The 21,514-nt window shown below is 45.8% G+C and overlaps 1 protein-coding gene across 3 annotated transcripts in view; it reads right to left on the bottom strand.

The window, feature by feature from the left end:
• BACH2 (BACH transcriptional regulator 2) overlaps positions 1-20,341 on the bottom strand; it is a 393,216-nt gene extending 372,875 nt beyond the window's left edge. For 2 of the 3 annotated variants that reach the window (XM_055433461.2, XM_088840711.1), the window contains exon 1: positions 19,926-20,341. The gene's annotated coding sequence lies outside the window, so the exon portion shown is untranslated. The remainder of the gene's footprint in view (positions 1-19,925) is intronic. The other variant, XM_055433465.2, reaches the window with a different exon arrangement.
• Positions 20,342-21,514: the final 1,173 nt, after the last annotated feature.

The following is a 21,514-nucleotide window of genomic DNA, read 5'->3' as shown; positions in this document are numbered from 1 at the left end:
CATGGGTTCCACTTGAACTTCATCAATTAAAAGGATGAGTAGCAAATCTTTAAGGAAAATAAGAAACGAGCTTAAATTAGTCATGATCTTTTGAGGGGGGAAAAGGTAAAACTATTTTACTTGATCTCAGGTCTAGTATGTAAAAGATAAAGGGCACTGTGGAGAATCACTATAAATACTCGGACTTCGAAGGTTCCTACAAGGTCAAAATATGGAATATGCACAAGCAAAAAAAATACAAAATCAATGTGATATGTTTTTATCATTTAAATGTCTCTTTTGGGCATTCTTAGGAGGTATTCAGAGCCTTAATCCACTCTGCAAATTTTAAAGACTACAGAAGAAAAATTTGAATAAATTAACATAATTTTAAAATAAGAGTCTCATCCTATATAATAAAAAGAAAAAAAATCACTATTATATTATACTGTAATTGTTATAAGCTGCCCCAAGACATAAGCAACATTACATTTACTTTAGGGGGAAAATGAACAAAAAAATTTCAAACTAATTCAGCAACAAAAACTTGTTTGGCTCTATGTACATGTAACATACTCAGGCATTTACTTTTTAGTTTTAAAAACTGAGATATAACTGACATACACAGTGTATTTGTTTCAGGTGGACAACACAGTGACTTGATATTTGTATGTGTATACATATATATATAGTGAAATGGGCTTCCCCGGAGGCTCAGTCGGTAAAAAATCACCTGCAGTGCAGGAGAACTGGGTTTGATCCCTGGGTTGGGAAGATCCCCTGGAGGAGGGCCTGGCAACCCACTCCAGTGTTCTTGCCTAGAGAATATCCATGGGCAGAGAAGCCTAGTGGGCTACAGTACATAGGGACACACAGAGTCGGACACGACTAAGCACAGCACATACTGTGAAATAATCACCCAAGGAAGTCTGGTTAATATCCATCACCACACATACTGACAAATTTATTTTTTCTTATAAAATCTACTGTCTCAATAACTTTGAAATATAAAATACCTTATTATTAACTATAATCAAGGTTTTAAAATCAATAATGTCACATATGAACTGGTAATTTTCAGTTGAGCCTATACTTTAAATAAAATCAGTGAATCCTGAGAATTACAAAGAAGGATCTTAGAAACGTTTAGGCCAGTGCCTCTCAAACTTTAATGTGTAAATGAATCCCCAGGGAAATCCTGATAAAAATACAGATGATGATTCCATAGGTGTGGAGTGGGCCTGAGATTCTGCATTCTAACATGCTCTGGATGACGCTGATGCTGCTGGGCCTGGAACCACATGTCAGGTACCAAGACTCTAGTCAAGCCTAAAGGAGAGCCCACAACTTTTGTTTGGAAGTCTCCAGCTACCAGGAGCTGAAACCTGCCTCCACCAGCAGATACGGCAGGCATCTGACTTGTAGAACAACAAAGAAAGCTGATTTCCTCTTCTAATGCTGGAAGACACCCTTTCTCTCCCTACATCTTCTCTTCGCCAAACTAAAAATCCCCACTTCCTTGGCTACTCTAAGAAGTGGCCAGTTTTCAGATCCTTAAACATCTTGATCACAGAGGATGCTCCATCCATGGTCAGCATCTTTCTTAAAATAGCCCCCAGGAATGGGGCACAGTATTCTGTACATGGGACAACCAGGCCTGGGAACAGGTGAGCAAAATCACTGCATAGTCCTGTCTAAATGGGACAGCTCACTAAACGTGGCTCTACGGAAATGTCACCTTCAGTAAGAAGCAAGGACCACACTGCACTGGCAGCTCAAAGTCTTATAGGGAAACAAGTATCAAGCAGGTGTGCAAATTCTGTACTTGAACAGGTTATTTTTTTAACTCAAATGTAGGAATTTACATTTATGCCTGCTAAATGTCACCTTGCTACTTTGGGTTTGGCATTTTCTTAGGTAATTTTAAAACAACAGATCAAATCAGAAATATTTTCAGAAAATAACAACTCACAAAATCTGTTTAAAAATGTATTATCTAATATGTAATAAGTATATACATTTGCAAAAAGTCCACACACAGTTAAAATAATAATTATTTTAAAAGAACATTCTTGGGACCATTATTCAGGCTAGAAAATAAAACATTTTGAGGACCCTGGAAGCCCCCGAAGATTTCCTTCCCTACCATATCTTACTCCATCACCTCTAGAGGTAACCATTATACAGGTTTTTTTTTTTTTTGGTGGCAATCATTGCCTTAATTTTCTTTATAATGTTAACATCTATATGTACATCCCTAAGCAATCCACTTAGTTTTGCATGCTTTTGAACTTTATATAAATGGAATCATTCTATATTCATTTTCTGTGTCTTGCTTCTCTCACTGGACATTATATTTCTAAGATTAACCCATACTGATGTATGCATTTTTGTTTAACAAACACTTACCTAGAATTTATTACATGCCAGTCACTCTCCTAATCATGTCACAAATATTAACTCATTTAATCTTCCTAACAACCCTATCAAGCAGACACTATCATTTACCCCAATGTACAGGTAAGGAAACTGATGAGCAGTGAGGTTAAGAAACTTGCCCAAGGTCACAAAGTAAGTGGGAGACCCAGATTTTGAACTCAGGCTCTTAAACATATCTCGTACACCATCCTGTATGTGGTGTTATTGACCCCCTTTTTTTTTTCACAGCCAAACAGTATCTCAATTGGTAAGTACAGCAAAATGAGTTAATTGAATACACTGATGAGCATTTGGGTTGTTTCCAGTTTTTGTTCTTAATAAGTCAATGTTTCTTTGAACATTCTGGTCAGTGTTTCTTTTTTTTTTTAATTTATTTTTAATTGGAGGATAATTGTTTTACAGTGTTGTACTGGTTTATGCCATACAACATGAATCAGCTATAAGAATACATATATCCCCTCCCTCTTAAGCTGCCCTTCCACCACCACCACCCCCATCACATCCCTCTAGGTTGTCACAGAGAATTAGGCTGAGCTCCTGAATTGTATTGCATCTTCCCATTCAGTTCAGTTCAGTTCAGTCGCTCAGTCGTGTCCGACTCTCCGCGACCCCATGAATCACAGCACGCCAGGCCTCCCTGTCCATCACCAACTCCCGGAGTACACTCAAACCCACGTCCACAGAGTCGGAGATGCCATCCAGCCATCTCATTCTCAGTCGTCCCCTTCTTCTCCCGCCCCCAACCTTTCCCAGCATCAAAGTCTTTTCCAGTGAGTCAACTCGTCGCGTGAGGTGGCCAAAGTATTGCAGTTTCAGCTTTAGCATCAGTCCCTCCAATGAACATCCAGGATTGCATCTTCCCATTAGCTATCTATTTAGTAATATATCTATTTCAATGCTACTTTCTCAACTTGTCCCACCCTCTCCTCCCCACTGTGTCCACAAGTCCGCTCTCTACATCTGAGTCTCTATTCCTGCCCTGCAATTAGACTCATCAGTACCATTTTTCTAGATTCCCTGTATATGCATTAATATACAATATTTGTTTTTCTCTTTCTTACTTACTTCATTCTGTATAACAAACTCTAGGTTCATCCACCTCAGTTCAACTAACTCAAATTTGTTCCTTTCTATGGCTGAGTAATATTCCACTGCGGGTTTCTCAGGAGGCTCAATGGTAAAGAACCCACCTGCTAAGCAGGAGACGAAGGTTTGATCTGGGTCGGGAAGATCCCTGGAGAAGGAAATGGCAACTCACTCCAGTATTCTTGCCTGGGAAATCCCTGGACAGAGGAGCCTAATGGGCTAGAGTCCATGGGGTTGCAAAGAGTCAGATGTGACTTAGTGACTAAACAGCAACAACAAATATCCCATTGTACATATGTACCACAACTTCCTTAACCATTTTGAAGCACATGAGTAAGACTTTCTCCAAAATGTATATCTAGGAGTAAGACTGCTTGACTGTAAGTCAGTAATAGGTTGAACTTGGCTCAGTAATAAACTGTTCTTTAACGTAATTTTATCAAGTTATACTCCTAGTAACTATCTACAAGACCTTCCAAGCATGCACATCCTCACCAACACATGGGTATGTCAGATATGTATACGTCTGCCAATCCAGAGAGACTGTATGGTGTGTTACTGTAATTTTATTTAGCATATGTTATTCAACTAGCCATTTGGGTTTCTTTGGTGAAGTGCTTGTTCAAGTTTATGAATGTATAGTATCATTTTTCTACTGGGCTGTCTGGCTTCTTCTTACCAATTCATGTGTTCTTTACATGTGCTGGGACAGTACCACAAATATCACCAACCACCTTGGGCTTGTTTTCTTTCTCCTCATGTTTTAATGAACTGAAGTTCTATTCACATTTTTTCAAACAATTAAAGTGAAGGCTTCCTCATACATTTTAAACTTTTTATACTATTACAGAAGAATGTTCTAGGTCTGCACTTAAGAGTCCTTCATATCCCTTCATTAATTACATCTTAAGAAGGTCTTACTTGGGAATGGTCAGGAAAAGCATACTGACAATGATTGATATGGAACAATAAAACTGATGAACCTGACATCTATAAGATCTCGAAGGAAGCAAATCCCACAATCATTTTAAGGACATAAACAGATTCAGCTCCCCCTGTTAAGGCCGTCCTGACGTCCAATCTTTGCCAGCTCTCTGTTCTTCCAACTCCAACCACACTTACCTCGACTATTTATCCTGGTCCTTGATCACATCCTGCTGTGTGCACTGTTCTTCAAATGCTTCATGCTTATATATGTTATCTCCAGAAATACTAACTTCCCTATTGTCTGGGACCATGCTTTCTACTGGGTCCATATTCCACACACCATAACCTGGGCTTAACAGAGTTCCCTGCAAAAAGCAAGCCCCTTGACAAGTAATTCTCTATTTGCATAGTAAGTAAATTTAGGACAAATTAAGAGAACTTCAGAGCCAACAGATATAACACATACGTTAGGAAATTGTACAAAATAAAAACATGAATTGGTTAGAGAGACATCTAACAAAAGTTGAGCAAGAAGAAAACACTGATGAAACATATATCTGAAATGGTAGCCTGGAACAGATTGTAAGGAGCTTTAAAGGCTCTTCTGAGGACTCTGAGTGTTTTCTATGGACAGTGAGAAGCCACAGGTGATTCTTAAGAGACAGTCAGTAAGTTCATTCATTCAACAAATACATGCTTAATGAGCAGCCCTGTAGTGTCACTTTTCCAGGCTCCTGGACTTACACAGTGACCAAAGGAGGCAAAGACCCCGGAGTCTGGAGCTGATTTCATAGTGAGGGAGACATATGGCCAAGCAACCTCATATACAGGAGGTCAGAGGGTGATAAGAGTCTCAGAGAAAAGGAAGGAGAAGAGTGGGTACCTGGAAAAGAGGATGGTCCCCCCACTCCACAGTGTCGGGGAAGGCCTCTCTGATGGGGCAAGAGACAGCTCAAGGTCGCAGAGGGAGCCTGGGTATCCCCGGGATCTCCTGCCAGTTCCCCCGGACCTACCAGGCTCCATGGGCATTTTAATAGCCAGAGGCAAGCCGATGATCCCCATCCTCTTTCACACCCTGAGTTCTGAGCCGCCTCCTCCCCTGAGTACTCCCCAACCACCCCACCCCATCCAGAGGCATTTCTCACCCCATCAGGATTCTCCAACTCAAGGCTGGTGGAAGAATCATCCCAACACGTTGTTCTCTTTTGCTGATTTCCCCAAGCTCAGGCCTACCTCCTCCTAATCACTTTGCCAGCAAAGGTCCGTACAGTCAAAGCTATGGTTTTTCCAGTGGCCATGTATGGATGTGACAGTTGGACCACAAAGAAGGCTGAGGGCTGAAGAATTGATGCTTTCAAACTGTGGTGTTGGAGAAGACTCTTGAAGAGTCCCTTGGACTGCAAGGAGATCAAACCAGTCCATCCTAAAGGAAATCAACCCAGAATATTCACTGAAAGGACTGATGCTGAAGCTCCTATACTTTGGCCATCTGATATGAAGCGCTGACTCCCTGAAAAAGACCCTGATGCTAGGAAAGACTGAGGGCAGGAGAAGGAGGCGACAGAGGATGAGATGGTTGGATGGCATCACCAACTCAATGGACACGAGTCTGAGCAAACTCCGGGAGACAGTGAAGCAGAGGGAAGCCTGGCATGCTGCAGTCCACAGGGGTCACAAAGTGTGGGACATCACTTAGGGACTAAACAACAACAACCTACTCCCTAGATTCTGAAGTCAGAGCCTCCCTTGGGTTTTTTCCTGGGGCCTCGGAATCCAGCCTCCTTCCCAGGACGTACTCTTAGACACAGGCGAGAAGCCAGTGCACGCTTCCATTCCAATTTCCTTCTTGTCTGAATGACCCCTCCCAGAAACCAGCTCTGGGAAGAGATAGCAACAGGAGCACCCAGAGCCACTGTGGGGCCTCCATAAGCAAGAGACCAGAGTCAGGGAGGGGGCTGTGCTGGTGCACGTGTCCACATATGTACACAGAGTGTGTGCACATGTGCGCACATGCCTGGGTCTGCCTAGGAATGATGTGAGAAAGGGTGTGTGCACGCAGGCAGGAGCAGAAAGGATCTACAAGAACAAACGAGAAGAGGTGTGTGTTCTCATAGAGAAAGAAATGTAAAGACTTGGCAAGAGAGAGGAAGAACAAGAGGCCAAGAAAGGAAATGCGACCAGGGAGCAAGACACCAGGGTAAAGAGTGCAAAGGGAGGCATAAGTATTAAAACTAAAAAATGCCGACAAGATGGCAAGAACAACAAGAGCCATCCAGAAGAACTGTGACAGAGGCAATGCTGACACAAAATTTCATCTAGTAACATTCTTATCTTGCGCTTCTCTTTAAAGCATTTCAGTCCAGTTCAGTTCAGTCACTCAGTCGTGTCCGACTCTTTGCGACCCCATGAATCGCAGCACGCCAGGCCTCCCTGTCCATCACCAACTCCCGGAGTTCACCCAACCTCACGTCCATCGAGTCGGTGATACCATCCAGCTATCTCATCCTCTGTCGTCCCCGTCTCCTCCCGCCCCCAATCCCTCCCAGCATCAGAGTCTTTTCCAGTGAGTCAACTCTTCGTATGAGGTGGCCAAAGTATTGGAGTTTCAGCTTTAGCATCAGTCCTTCCAATGAGTATTTCCCAGATCAAGGCTAACATAGCAGGTAAGACACAAAGGCCACTGGCTCTAGTAGCTAGGAAACTAGAGATGCAACACTTCTAAAGATGAAGTGTTCAGAAAGAAAAAAAGCTGTATAAAGGTAAATGTAGGTGCTGATTTCACAGTCTAGAAATTGAGCTGCTTTCACTACAGAATGCAGAAAGGAAAGGCCCTGGGGTAAGACCTCTGTGGTCTTACCGAGCGAAGATAGAGATCTTTGATGGTCTGGCCAAACTGCAGGCAAAACAAACCAAAACTGAACAGCAAAATAAGAAAGCTCCCACAAATAGATGCAAGCACAGAGGCTGCAACTTACAAATACACAGCTAAACTCCCTGTGATACTCAGGGTCTGTGGGTCTCAGCCCTTCAGCCCTGGAAACGGGGCAGCACCGTCCTTCCTGTCATAACTGCTCCTTCTCACTCGGCCGTTTCCTCTGACTCGCATTTTCTGTTACCCTTCCTCTTGGAATCCTCTGACAATGACTCACATGGCAATCAGCTAGTCAGCGGTCCCACAACCCTCCACAATAGACGCTGTGGAGAAGGCTGGCAGCTTGGTGGACCAGAGTCTGGACCGGTTTTTTTCCTTTCTCTGTTCAGGGAGGATTTGCTTTTCAGCCACATTTCCCTCAAAACACAACCCCGCCGGGAGATGCTTACTGCACAGATTTTTAAACGATGAAATGATCTGAGTTTGGCGACTTGGTCATAACGAAACTAAAAACAGTAAGATGAAAAAACAATAGTGTGATCATCACACCTACAAAAAACAACTTTAAACTTGGGTGAAATCAAGAGATCAGAAAAAAAAAAAGCTCAAACTAATATTTTCCAACCTTTCACTAACAGCTAGGGCTAAAACCACATGTTTTGAAGGTCTTGCACTGTGTTATTATTAGAAGTCACAATTCTATTGATACTGATGAGTCATTTGTATCGGCGGAAACCAAGAACTTCCATCAACATCATGTTACACACAGTCACTGTGGCTTGGCTTTTTCTTTATTACTGGTCAAAGCTGCTTCAGAATGCTTACTGAAGCTAAAAAAAAAAAAAAATTGGAGGCAAATTCCACAAGGCTGTGTAAAGCTTTCCTTTCCCTAACTGATCTCACTTCAATCATCTTTCTCAAGATAAGTTTAGGATGCTCTGATCAACTTGTATCTGCAAAAGGAAGTTTATTTATAAACCTCGAAAAAAGTAACATTTTCACTTTCCGATGAAAATAAGCAGAACTGAACTCCAAAAACAAACAGCGAAACCATTTCTGAAAACACATGCCAGCTTTAAAATGACCCGAGGTCAGGTTTGAGTGTTGTTTTTTTTTTAATTTTAACCTTAATAACATGCAACAGATACAAACAAAATCTGCCATTACTTAAGAACTTGAACCACATAAAACAAAGTGGGGCTGGCTGTTGAACACCTCCTGCCCACTGCCCCGGTCCGGGCACACACTCTTCTCTGACATGGGGAGAAGTGGGTCAGGTCTGGGTTACACCAGGAAAACCTCAGTTAACTGTTCAGAAGAGTTCCCTCTGGTGCTAAGGCGGAAATAACAGCAGAGTCCCTTTCTCTTACTCTCATCCCCCCACCCCTTTCCCTATAAAGAGCCCCAGAAAATTAAAAGGAAGTAAAAACCGGTTTTCTTTGGGGGCTTCCCAGAAATACTGTGATGCTCACGCAGTCACCAAGGTTGAAACATGCCCAGTTTTCTACCTCGGGGAAACAAAAGCTGTGTCTGGTTGCTAGAGGGAGAAGGGAACCCAGCTCGGCAGCGACCACAGATCTGAAAATAGTCTCCCCGCAGCGAAATGGTCGAGGTGCTCTCCAAGGCGGCGCTGGTGCTGTGGGCCGATCACAGTGGGGCCAGCTGAGGGCTGTAACAGCTGCATGAGTCAGCACGCGCGGCTGGTAGGAAACTGCTGACATGCTAAATGGCTCTCGCAGACAGAAGCCGCACACACCTACCCGGCAAAAACAAAAACAAGGTACATGCAAATCGGCAAACAGGAACCTCTCTCCCCTCGCAGTTCCTATTTTCCAAGGCTAAACCCCAAACAGACACACAGCAGAGATGCCGCTGCTCAAAAAGCAGTGGTGACAACTAATAATACTGAAGAGTGGTAATAAACAATTCGCTCTCCGTGTTGTGATGTGGGGAACAGCTGCACTCAAATCTCACGAGCCAGTTCATTTTAACCAGTTTTAATTTTAACTGGATTTAACTGCTTTTCCTCCCTTCTGACAAAAATCAAAATAGTTGCCCGATCGACCACAAAAACTGGTAACAGACAAGCACAGTTCCTGTTTTTCAGAGGGGACTTACTTTCAAACCCACAATGTCGAGATGTTTAACACAAGTGGAAATTTAAAATTTATTGTTTGATGTGGGAGCTTAAACCTGTACACGAATTCGGATCCCACGAACATCCTGGTGTAATCACATCTCAGGCTAGATCCTACATGTCTTTTCACCTCCTTTCTCTCACTTAATAACCGGACCCAAAACTCCCGAGGGAAACCGGTAATTTGGAACTCAGAACACATCGTCCCACACAGAAACACCACGATGTTCAGGATATTCCATGAAGGTTGTCTAAAATTTAAAATTCGAGTCAAAGGTTACATTTGTAGTTTTAAAAGAGAAAATAATACTATAACAATAGTTCCAAAGCCAATTAAAAACTAAAGGTAACATTACTGAGGGACTGAAACACCTAATTAGAGTCAGTCTTCTAGGTGAGACTTTCGGACGCTGTCCAGTTTCACTCTGGTTCTCCAATATGACCTTTCGTGGTTAATTCCACTTTAAAATGCATGACACTCTCCTATTTTGCCATAACATATCATCGGGAAAATCTTTTATCAGCTGTGAGTTTCAATTTTTTTGTTGCTGTTCTTCCAAAAAAATTCACCAAGAGTTGGAACGGAAAAAAAGAAAGAAAGAAAGAAGAGCTACAGAGAGCGGGTACCAGAGAAAGGAGACCAGAAAGAAATGGCGTCAGAGACAGAGGCAGTACTAAAAAGAAGACAGAAGAAGAGTACGAATTAGGGAGAGGTCCCCCTACTAGACAGTGTACTCCAGAGAGCAGGGACTCTCCTTCCCCAGCTACCCAAGAGATCAGACCCCCAGAGAATGAAAGATGAGTACAGGACATTTCCACAGACTGACACTAGATGGCGCCAGCAACTCAACATAGCATGGTTGCTGGCGGAGGGGCAGAATGGATGCCAGTTCAGACTCATCACAACTGGGTATTCAGAAGGCAACACGTCTATCTAAAAGCAGCAGGGTTGGGACTTCCCTGGTATTCAGGTGGTTAAAACTCGGTGCTCAGAGGGCACAGGTTCAATCCCTGGTCAGGGAACTAAGATCTCACATGCCAAAACAATAAAAATTAAAAAAAATTAAAAAGCATGATTTCATTAGACAGTTAGCCTCTCCAAATGTCCAGTTGTCACCACCAGTCATGCTCATAGCATGGGGCATGTCACTTTTGAAACAGACTTATGAACTCAATTTGTAATCAATAGAAGTGTAGAGTGGGGAGGCAGATGGGTGAAATCCATTCTTTTTTTCCTTTTAAAATTCAACATTTAAGGATAATAGAGTATTTCAGGTTCACTGCTACTGACTAACTGACAAAAATTCCTAGTTATAGACGAAGTGGTTTTCCCGTGAACCTCCGTTTAAACGTCAAATAACATACCATCTTGCTAACTAGGTTTATACAATCAGATCGAGTGTCTGGCAAGAGAAAGATGATGCTTTCTGACAAACGTATTATCACATTAAAAATCATCTGCTCTTCATATTTCTAATACTACTGTGGTTTATACATTCTAATCTGCTTGTCCATATTCTCTGTCTCCACGGTTGGATTTATATAGAGCCCTCTCTTTACTCAGAAATTTCCTACCATCACCAGGTTACCAGTGTATGAGATTCTACTAGCCCCACCGCTAGGGTTTTTACTTCTTTCAATTTATCTCCTATTAATAAGCTGATGCTTCAGAAAGAAGTAATACACTAGGTTGTTGCTGCTCAATCCCTGGGTTGGGAAGATCCCCTGGAGGAGGGCAAGGCAACCCACTCCAGTATTCTTGCCTGAAGAATCCCATGGAGAGAGGAGCCTGGTAGGCTTCAGTCCATGGGATCACAAAGAGTCGGACACGACTCCACACCTAAACAACAACAAAAGGCAGTTTTCATAAAATCCTTTTCTGAGATTGGTTTTGAAAAGGAAGGAGGGGACTGGTTAAGTACACTGGGTGGCCTACAGGGGGCAGAGCAGAGAGGGAAGTCAGGACAGAAAGCGGACACTGGGAGAACTAAGAGCAAGCCTTGCATGGCTTCTTTACAATGCAGTCAAGATTATCACCCCGATGCCAATCTTCTCAAGGAGATACATGAAAAGCAAGGGTTAACTCTAAGTAAGTCTACATTTTCCACTTGCTGAATGGGTAATAATATCTTTTATAGTTAATTTCATTTTTTTTCACAGTTTGACTCTTCAGGGCTCATTCATTTGCATAATATGGAAGCCTGAACCTCTATAGATGTTCTACAAATCAGTGCAAGTAATTCTCACACTAAATCAGCAGCTTTAATTTAAGCTCATCATTGTTTGCATAGAAATCTTTATGCACTCATCTGCTTGATTTTTTTAATCACTTAAAACCTTCAACAGTGACACACTAAGCATCTCCCCATTTAGCCATCTCCAAAATTTGAACTAAATACTGAAAAATAAGCACAGCACAGTCATATGCTTGATCATTTCCCAAATTGAGCTTCAAGCGTATGCTTAATGTTCCAGCAGCTCCAAGGATAATGCCGCTTGACTAAAGATGACAACTTGGACGTCCAGCTCAGGACATAGCTGAGTCAGCATTCCAAACAGTCACCCTGCAAACCCAGGGTAATCCAGGTCACTACCAAACCACCTGCCTAGCAGAGTCCTTTAAAATCATTCAAATCTCCTATTGAGAGTTGCAACATGCTAATCTGGCAAGATAATCTCTTCCTGAAATTGACTAGAATGGAGCAAAGGTTACCTGTTTTTATCTGTTACTAGCAGCAGCAGCAGCTAATATTTCTCATTAGGAACTCTGATGGAATTGGTTCTGAATGAAATTCTTCCTCCTCAGTAGAAAAAAAAAGAAAGACAGCTATAAACAAATTCTTCACATAACAAGAGGGTAGGAGCATGAGTTACAGGAAAACCCTGGGAACAGAGTCATAGGATTCATGCTCTGTGTCTAATTCTTCCTGTGTCTTGACATGGTATCACTTCCATCCCAGACGGACACCAAGAATTGAGGAATGCAATTATCAGAAAACAAGTTAAGTGAAAGGAGAAAGACAAAGGATGCATTCACTCAGGCTCACCGAGAAATTATTTTTCAATTTTATCTTTCAGATAGATGTCAATAATACATCCAATAGAGTGAGATGGCCTATATTTCCACTTCTGAGATGTGATGGAGAGCAAAAAGGAAGAGGGGGTGCAGAACAGCAGGTGGTTAAAAGAACAGGTTCCAGCATCAGACACCTCGTGTCCAAACCCAGCTCAGCCACTCATTAGCCAAGTGACATCCCTGCCTCAGTCTTTAACGGTCACACCTGCCTCCAGGTGGTTATAGTAATCAAATAGTTAATATGAAAAAAAACACATATAAGGCTCCCAACAAGTGATTAGCCTCCAACTAAAATAAATTAAAAAAAGAAAAAGAAAATAGAGGAGTTTTAGCACATAATAAGTCAATTTGTTTTAAACATATCCTATCTGCACTCCTAAATTGTGCTAAGAATAGTCTGTATAATCATCCTGGGTCTACAGAGGCTGAAGACCCTCCCTGTCTGGGACAGGCAGGGGCTTCTGATCAGCTGGACTCTCTTTTTCACTGAAGCCCCTCGCCCCCAAGCCCATGCATATTAGACAACTGGGAGGGCATGCCTGCAGCTTCTAATCACTCAAATATTGTCAAAATGACCCTCAACATGCCCAAAATAAGAATGCTAACTTGCACTTTTTTTTTCCAGTAGGGAAACAAGCAATATTCTTGGCAATTAACTCTGTTTTTATCAGGTTCTTAAGACACAGGTAAATAAATCAATTCTGGACTCTGTATACAGGAACCATTATTGGCCAAAATGACTCAACGGGTTATACCATGGTTTATGCAATAATCCAAAGGGCCACAGATAGGATGGAATTAATAGGCTTGGGAGACTTGTTGTTGTTCAATGACTCAGTCATGTATAACCCTTTACAACCGCATGGACTGCAGCATACCAGCTTTCCTGTCCTTTACTGTCTCCCGGAGCTTACTCAAACTCATGTCCATTGAGTTGGTGATGCCATCCAACCCTTTCATCCTCTGCCATCCCCCTCTCCTCCTGCCCTCAGTCTTTTCCAATGAGTCAGCTCTTTGTTCACATCAGGTGGCCAAAGTATTGGAGTTTCAGCTTCAGCATCAGTACTTCTAATGAATATTCAGGACTGATTTCCTTTAGGATGGACTGGTTGGATCTCCTTGCAGTCCAAGGGACTCTCAAGAGTCTTCTCCAATACCACAGTTCAAAAGCATCAATTCTTCAACGCTTAGCCTTCTTTACAGTCTAGGGAGACTAGGGGGAAAACTAGCTAGTTTCAGACAGGTTCAGATGGCAGCTGACTCCATAATTCCTTGGACAGGGCTGCCCCAAACTCCCAATCTCCCAACGAAATCATGTCCCTCCAGTACATCCTCTAGTGCATATACCACCTTTCCTTCTCAGAGTCTGCAATAAGTCATCTGTGGCTATCTGATAAATGTCATCCTTCCTACTAGATGGGGTGCTTCATGAGGTCAGGGCCGGCATGGGGCTTGCTCCCCAAAAGCATCATGCTCAGCTAGTACTACATCTGCCATGTAAGGGATATTCAATATCTGTTTAGTGAATGAATTAGCCACTTGCCTCGAACGAATGCCATTTCTGGACACCTGGCCCATTTTATGCCATCCATGAGCTCCCGATAATTAGGAGAATACAGGATGGGAATAATATAAAACCTGCCTATAATCTGTAGATCCTGGGAGACTAAGCAAACTCGCTGAGCAGCACCTTGACTTTGTTTTTCTACGTGTAAGAACAGGAATAACCACGCTGGACTCTCCCAGCTTTAAACTCCAAAATCTAAGCCTTCTGTGGGGTAGACACATGCAGCCTGAGGAAACTCCTGAAGCATCCACAGAAAAGTGGAGAGGGAGAGACAAAGGATGGAGTAAGACTGGAATTTTGACAATGGACTTGGAAATGCAGAATGCTTCCCTCTGCACTAAGCTGGAGTTTGTCCACATGCCAGCTGTAGGCTCAGGAATAAATGAAGATAATCACGAGAAGTATGGGAAAACTGGAAAGAGGAGGATGGCAATGCTTGGAAAAAGGGAAGATGAAAGCTGACACAGGCAGGAGAGGGAACCAGTAACCAGGCAGCCACTGGCAGGGGCATCAGTGCCGTGTCCTCATGCCACCGGAGTGGAACAAAGAGGTCAGGGAGGCAAATGACACATCTCAGAACCAAAGGCCAATTTACAACCAGGCTGAGGAACAAAAGAGAAGTTAACCAGGGTAATATGCTGGAGAAGCCGTGATTATGAGGTCACTGGGGAAGACTGAGAGACATTTTGGCTGTAATTCCAATGACGAGGATGAAAAAGTACGTGAAATGCTTTCAGATTGGGAAGATTTATTATTTTGGAAAAAAGTAGCTCAAGGAAAAACAAAAGCAACATTCCTGCCTGATTTTTGAAGTAGTGCCACTCGTAGGACCGGGTTCAATTTCCATATTCTTTAGAAAAGAAATGGTCCTTGAAAAGGACACACTGGTGCTTCTGAGACTTCCAGCTTTAGGGAAGCTGAGTAGCATGCTGATGTTCTCTTAAGTTTCAGTCTTAGAGAAACTGACATTTGAAATTAACAAGAAAAAAAAAAGGTGGGGGGAGTAAAAACCTTAAATTGACAAAGAAAGAACTACTTTTCTATTAAATATCATCACAGACCAAAAAAAAAAGATGACTAATAATTCTGGGCAATCTGAGTTTACAAAATGTTTAATTCACAGCAGGTTTCAGTTTGGACTTGAACAATGTGTAAATATTTACATGAAATTTAAAAATGGGACAAGAATAGGTCATATGCTCTCATTGGCAATCCAGGAGCGATTTTCTATCATTCCAAAGGCCTTGGTACTGCTTTCCCTAACACGGCTTCAGCTCTGCCGAAAGCTTCTTTTCTTCTCCGGTTTTTGCAACCAGCCCTGACTTCTGAACTGCTTGTGCCTCTGATAGGGTCCTATGTCACTGGAACCTTCCTGACAGGGAAAGGAGACAGGGAGGCAGATGCAGTGCTTGCTGTGTGAATCACAGATTTTGACAGATTATGTTGCATCTTACACTGTTTCCTATTCCTTGTACTCTAGGGTAGAGACTAGGTTCTCTGTATGCTATGACCCCCATCGCCAAGCCCAGTTACTGACTCTGGGCTAGACTGTGTATATAGGACAGGGAAATAACCTTTCGACAGTCAGGCCAACACACACTGCCTTCTGATGAAATCCTTTCCAATGAGAACCTTCCTCTTCTGTAGAATGGGCACAATGCCTGCTTTTCAGGGTTGCCTTGAGGAGTCAAGGAAGGAAATGAGGAGTCAATGTTCAGGGAGAGGAATCAGCACTGTTTCTGGCACATGGTGAACATTCAACAAATCACAGCTATTGTTATAGTGGGTGTTGGCAAATGTCAAATTCTCCTGGATGAGTCCTTAGGCATTAAACAGCCATGTTACCTGAACTGGTCAATAACAATTAAACAGAGGGCAGGTGACCCAAAGAAATAGATTATTTACCTGTGGAGGATTATATGGTGCCCTTGGTATTAATTATATGGCCTCTCACATTGTATTCTCTGTTAAAAAGAAAGTTATCAATCCCTGAGTGGGACTCTTGATTTCATTTGATTCAGTTTTGTTTTTTTTTTGCCTTTTTCAATTTTCCTGACCACAGGTAACCATTCACTTGGTGTAGACTCAAAAATCATCTATGATGTGTCAGGCCTTTAGAAAACAGCCAAAGACAGAAATATTAAACAGTAAGATGTTCTAGCTCACTCAGTAGGGGGCAGCCAGACAGCCTACAGGGCAGTTCCAACACTTACAATGTTTCTGCCTGGTGTTATTAAAAAAAAGTGTGAGCAAATAGTTAGAAAGTAGGGGATTCCACATCAAAACCCTGATATCCAGCTTCCCTCAGAAAAATCAGACAGTGTGGAGATACAAAGCCACTATACCCACCCCTTCCTGCCTGATGACATGTAGCTGAGATGGTGCAGTGGTTGCCTGCCACTCCACGCCATGCGCCTCCTCTTCAAGATGGTGAGAAATGAAGATGAAGGGCCCCATATTCCAGAATTATTAAGGATCTCAAGAAGAACAAGAGCAGAAGATTAAACCACGTGTGAGGTCCTTCTGAGAGGGGAGGGGGCCTGGGCAACAGCGCAGGTCACATGCCCACCAAGCCAGTCCTGCTCCCCACCCCTCAGCTAGACAGGAGGGTATTTATGTATCTGAGTATAAGCCAACATTTTCAAGAAGTCAGACACTGCACCCCCTGAAATCTGAGGTAGACAAAAAGTAGGGCAGTGGAGCCCAGCCCTGCTGAGCTAGAGAGCCACTAGGATCTCTCTCTTCCCTTGTTAAGGCTGGATCCATCCCAGGGACACTAAGCATGAGTTAATCCATGTAAAATTAAACTGCTCGCAACAATACAGATTGGCCTGAGCCCTTTTGTTGGCGTCCCAGGAGCCTCTATCACAAATTCTGAGGAACAGTTCACAAGCACTAATGAGTAAGTCCTGTTGCCTGTGCAGACAGTGGGCTCAGAACTGAAGGGCTGGCCTAGGAGAGATGTGAACCTGACCATCTGGCTCTCTGCGACTCACTTTGATCACTAAATGAATTGCAACAAATTGAAGAGCACATGGCTAGAGTTAATTGTCTCATCTGTAATCTGACCCTACTTTTAGGCAGTTATTATTACCCTCTATCAGGTGGGAACATTTCCCACCATCGCTGCAAAGTGCATTTTCCTGATGAACTGTAATGGATCATTAAATTCCATATTGGGATGACGATACTTTGCACTTCTGCAGTGCCTTTCATCCACAGACGTCAGAGTAGTTTACAAATAATTAAGCCCCTCATACTGCAGCCAGAGGTGAGGGACTGAAAGGGACTGGCCTGAAGACACTGAGTCAAAGGCATAATTCAAAAGAAAGAAAATGAATGGCTTTCTCTCAGGCACTAGAAATGCTGAAAAGTTATGGGAGGGGAGAGGGGTCCCTGACTCCCTTCCTTTCTTTCTGCCTTACCCTCTTCTTTATTGCAGATCTTCACATGCAACACACAAAGAACTGACAAGTAACTAACAGATGTGCATATAATTTAGCTATGAGCTCACAGACACATACATGAGGAGAATGCTCTTCCATGCAATCCTGGCATATACAACACGAACTGACATTTCAGTCCACCTGCAGAACTGACAGATACGAGAATTAACACATTTATGATTACCAAATGGCAAACTTTAGTAAAGCCTTCCAAAATCCAAAATGAAAATATTACTCGGCACAAATAAAGTATATTCTAACAAAACTTCTTTATTCCATGGTTGTGTTTTCCATTTCTGGGACGCTCATCTGAATGATATTCAAGTTTCAGGAACAGCAAATAGGATGGAAGTGGGCAATCATCGCATTTTTTTTTTAAAGCAGAACACTAGAAGGTAAAAACATTTCAGCCACTCAAAAGTTTTGTGGTGAAATTATAAACTCCTGAAAACCTGCATTTATAATGGAAATGCTGACAGACCTTTCACAGGAGCAGTCTGAACGCAACACTATTATTTAGCCATCTCTCTTACAGACTGAAGGCTAATTCTAACAAGATGTCATTTTGACTCACATTTATTATTACCTGTAAGAATGAAAACCGCCGTTTACTCACAAGCTGCGAGCTGCCGGAGCACCAGGGTGGGGCAATCTCACACTGTAAGCGAGACGCCGCTGCCTTACCAAAATAGCCCCTCCACCAACCGAGTGGCAGCCTTTCCCCGCACAGCTTCTTTCACGTCAGCCAGAGCCTTCGCAGCTCAACACGCCTTTCCTACATGTTACATTTTAATTATCTGAGAAAACCGTTATCAGAGTTAACATCTCTAATTTTACTCTAAACAGACAAAAGCAAAATATCTCATTAGGCATCATCTCCGCCAAGGTTCCCACTAGGCAAGAAAGGATTTTTATCTAAAGTAATTACCCATTTTAGTTAAATACACTCAACAGATGAAATTTACACCGGGAGTGAGAGACTGCAGCACTAGACCGCGAAGGTGAAAGCCGAGGAACGCTGCGTCCCGCCGCTCCCCCCGCGCCAGGCGGCCGAGAGTGCGCAGCTCTGCCCGGAGTTGGGCGCCCTCGTCCCTCCTGTTTCCCAGGGGTCACGGGTCATCGAGACGACGGTGACCAGACAGGCAAATTGAGAAGCGCTCCTTCTCCGGCCACAGACAAAAACCATCTGACGGCGGTGCGGGAACTTCCCCTCAAGTTACCAAACTCGCCTACATGCGAGACGGTGCTGCAGATACCTCGCGCGACCACGACCCGAGAAGCTTGCGGTGCTCGGTCCCTTTCACACGCACACACCCGGCCCTGCCCGCTTCCTCCCACGGTCCGAGTTCTTGCAAATCCCCGGCCAAACCGAGGTCGCCGAGGTGCTCACTCGAGTCCCCTCTCGCGGGCAGCTAGGGTAGTCCAAGGAGCGCCGCCCGCCTCCCTCTCCATGGGTGCTCGGCTCCTGAGCACTCACCCGGTGAGGGCATAAAAACTGCGAGACACCACAGGGCGCCTCGGCGAGGGGGCGGTGGAGCGGTGTCCCCTGGATAACTCCTCTCCTAGGTGGAACCCAAAAGGGGTTTGCAGATTGAAGTGCAGGCAGGGAGAAGAGGGGGTGTGTGTTGCACTTTGATTTCATGCAGAATCGTGGAAGAGGAAGGTGCAAGATTTTCCTGTCTGAAGGCACGAGGGGCTCGAGCTCCCCGGGACGCATGCCAATGACCCGGTCCTTGGCTAGCAGCGATCGAACTCAGCGCGCAGCCCAAGGTCTGCGCCGAGAGTCCCCGGGTTGCCTCTTCCCGGGACCCTAAACTTAGGCTTTGATACCCCACCAGTCGCTGTAGTCTCAGCTACCCTGAGGCGACTGACAGCCGAGCGCAAAGCTTTGAGGGGCAGCCCCGGGCGCGGACGCCGCGAGCTGGGAGGAGGCCGCCCGGCCTGGCACCGCAATCGCGGGCCGGGGGCCCGAGCGCAGGGCCGTGGGTCTGACAGCTGCTCCGGTCGCGCGGACGCGCGCCTCCCTCCAGCCCGCCCTCCCCACGCCTGACTTATTACCCTCTGCTCCTCCTCCCCCTGCTGTTCCAAAACACCCGTCGACGCGAGCAAAATACAATGCCTCCTAGCCCGCCGTAAACAGCCGGGCGAGAGAGCGCACGGCCGGAGCCGTGCGTCCGCCTGCTCAGCTCCCACCCCCTTCCCGTTCCTAGAAAATGCCATCAAAGCGGGCAGGGCGCTCGGCGGGCGGCTGCGTGCGCGCCCGGCAGCCGCGGCTCCCTTCCCGCGCCGCTTCCTCACGCCTCCCCGCCAGTCCGGCGAGCCCGCTCCCCCCGCGCCCCCTCCCCGGCCAACTTGCCCCGCCGCGGGGGCCCGGGACCCGCGGGCCACGGACTCACCTCGCCAGAGAACTTTGCGTTCTTTTCCGTCTCCTCTTGCCCGCGTCCTCCCAGCCCGCAGCCCCCTCCCGGCGGTCGGCGGATCGGGGAGGGGTGGGGGTCACCGAAAGCTCACGGAGAGGAGGCGCATCACATGGCAGCTCGTCCCCAGCCCCTCGAGAGTGGCGGGAAGGGGGAGGGGAAGGGTCGAGGGGAGGCCGGGGAGAAAGCGAGAGCCCGGCGGCCGCGGGAGTGAGCAGGCGGAGTGGCTAGGGCGGCGGCGGGCGCTGGCTTTAGCGCTGCTGCGACCGCAGCCCGGGCGTGCACGGTCGCCGCTGCCGCTCCTGCCGCTGCTCCTGCTGCTGCTGGCGAGGCGGCGGCTGCTCGGCGCTGTTTGCTCCGCGCCGCGCGGCTCGCGCTCTCCCCGGAACGCCCACACTCTCAATCGCTACATTGTTGACATTCGGCGCTGACGTCACCCGTTCCCCATTCACAATAACTTTACGGGAGCCGGGCAGCGCACCTCCCCGGCCGCTGGGGCGCCGTACGCCCGGCGACTAGCGTAAGCCGCTCCGCGAATGGCGCTCCGGGGGCTGGGGCGGAGGGACAGGGGGCGGGCGCGCGCTCGGCCTACTCGCGGGAGGGGGCGCGCCTCACGCCGCCGCCGCCGCCGCTCTCCCCGCTTTGTGCGGCCGCGCGGCCTGGAGAGCCCCCTGCTCCTGGCCCTCCTGGCCGCCCGGCTCGGTCCGGCCTGGCCGGCGACTCGCCCAGGGGCCTTGAAAGGCCAGGACTGGGGGCGAGAGGGGTGGTTGGAGAGGTGATGGCTGGTGTGGCACGTGGGGAGCGGGCAGAGCCGGGGCACTAGACCCGGGAAGGGGAGTGGGACCTCGAGACCTGGGTTTCCGGGCTTGCCTAGCGGTTTCCCAACAAGGGGCAGGAAAAGATGCTCCGCGGGCCCCTCTAAGCTGACCGGTCCCCTTGTTGGGAGCAGACAGGGTGAGAAAGAGTAGCTTCTGACCTAACGTTGATACTGACTTTTGAATCCTTTCCAGGAGGGCCTCCGCCCGTCCCACCGAGGTGGCCTCTAAGTCCACACGCCAGGGTTTGCAAAGGGGCGCGTGCGATTGCGAAGCTCACCCAAGAGCCTACCTCGCAGCTGCCGCCCCAGTCCTGCTGGGTTCCAGCCCCCTCCCCCGCCGCCCACTCGAGAGGCCGCCAGGGTGTTGCTGCTGCACTTGAAGGCTATCGCGCGGCTGCCCTGTCGGAAGAAAGCTTGATGGTGGTTAGGGTTTTACAGAAAGTAATTAGGACTTAGACTGAAGGAACATTTGCAATAAAAGGAGATTGTGTTAGTATAGTGCTGGTGCCTGCAACTTTACGCCTGCCAGGGCCAAGAAATTCTGCCACGTTTCCCTGAACACCTATAACTTGGCCCCCTTGTGTACAGGCAGTATTCTGTATTATTACATGTGGTGCTGATTTTTAATGAAGATTATAAAACTTTGGCTCGCTCTACTGAGAGAAGGACCATAAATCGCCCCTGTAAAACGGGCACTGGCATATGCTGAGGAAGCAGCGAAGCGCTGCCCTGGGAGTCTTGTGCTATCAGC

The sequence above is a fragment of the Moschus berezovskii genome, chromosome 10 (assembly GCF_049115385.1).
Source record: "Moschus berezovskii isolate FMDL1 chromosome 10, NW_MosBer_1.0, whole genome shotgun sequence".
In the NCBI taxonomy this organism is placed as follows: domain Eukaryota; kingdom Metazoa; phylum Chordata; class Mammalia; order Artiodactyla; family Moschidae; genus Moschus; species Moschus berezovskii.
This window is presented reverse-complemented; position numbering and strand designations above follow the sequence as displayed.